This window comes from Octopus bimaculoides, chromosome 5 (genome assembly GCF_001194135.2).
Source record: "Octopus bimaculoides isolate UCB-OBI-ISO-001 chromosome 5, ASM119413v2, whole genome shotgun sequence".
Taxonomy (NCBI): Eukaryota; Metazoa; Mollusca; class Cephalopoda; order Octopoda; family Octopodidae; genus Octopus; species Octopus bimaculoides.
This window is the reverse complement of record NC_068985.1, coordinates 18,244,400-18,246,042: the sequence shown is the minus strand read 5'-3', so window position 1 is coordinate 18,246,042 and position 1,643 is coordinate 18,244,400.

Here is a 1,643-nt window from a genome sequence, read left to right as displayed (position 1 = left end):
GAAGTGCATTCCAGAAGTTTGGAGGCTTTTTTAGCAGAGGCAGTTATAACTGTCCTACATTATTGTAATTTTAGTACATCATTACTATACATCTGATAAGCTGACCTACCAACTTTTGTTATTCCAGATTGAAGGAGATGACTGTAGCAGCACTTTGAACACACCCTACCTAAACACTGCTTGTCACAGCTGACTTGTTTGTCAATTGCTGCTGAGATGTGAAGACAATTTGGAAATCTGCTATGCATTAAAGTTTTGTGTTAAACTGGGGAAAATGCTACAAGAACATATGAAATACTCCAGACTGCTTCTGGATTAATTTGTAAGACCGAACATCTATTTTCCGCTGGTACAAGAGGCAAAGCAAAGCAAGTTCACCCGGAAGCTCATGATCTTATTTGACAGCTAAGACGTTCAACGGAGCATATTTTGTGGAGGTTTTGAGAGAGTTCAGGGAGAGATTTTGTAGCAAAAAGCTAGAGCACTTGCACCAGGACACCAGTCAGAGGATTCTATTTTGAAGGTGATCGAGTTTTGTACTTTGAAATGAATGTCTCTCTCCAAGAATTCTCAAAACCACTGGAATGCACCTTGTATGTGTGTGTGTGTGCGGGGGGGGGGACATCTGAGTCTCTGTGTGTATGTATGCTCTTGTGTGTATGTATACACGGTCTGATCAATAAGTATCTGGACTGTTGCTATAGTAACGAAGCTAAAGCACGCAGAGTAAAGCCGCTCGGCTAAGATTGACATTGAACTCTGCTGTGCATGCGCACTAAGTTTTAACATTCTAGCTCACTTCGGTTGTTTACAGCAGTGTTTGGAAGGAACATGTGTAGTGTGTGATCATCACATTGACTATGACAGAGAAAGTTGAGCAGAGAATCTGCATCAAATGTTGCCAAAAGCTTGGCGATATCTGCTTAGATGCCTACGGAAAGTTTTCAAAAAGCTTTCATCGTTCTTGACACAATCAAGAAGATGTGCAACTGAAATCCGAGTGTCTTTTTGGTCAGTTGAAAGTAGTTTTGGCACAAACTTGGCAGACGCGTCTCATACCCAAACCTTCAACGATAACTGCTGTAAACAGCGAAAGTGAGCTAGAACGTTAAAAGTTAGTGCGCATGCACAGCAGAGTTCAAAGTCAATCTGTGCCAAGTGGCTTCACTCTAAGTGGTTTAGCTTCATTACTATGGTAACAGTCCGGTTACTTATTGATCGGACCTCGTATATGCATATACACACACATATAATATATATACATATACATACATACATACATACAAACACATATAATATATATACATATACATGCATACATACACACACACACGCACACGCACGCACACACACACACACACACATACACACACAAGGAAAAGAGATGACACAGGGAAAACTATGGTTATGTTATAAACTTCATTAGCTTACAGCTGTTTCTGCAATTTGATGCAGTGACTCGTAGTTGAGTGCCTGAATAACATCCTATAGTTTCAAAGGAGCCTCGAATCTGAAGTGCAATTTATTTGGGAAAATAAGATTACATTTGTAATTCTATTTCTTTGGGAAATTCAATTTTCCGAAATGAATTGTACTTCATATTCAAAACTCCGATGAAGCTACAAGGTCTTTGTCTGGTGCTC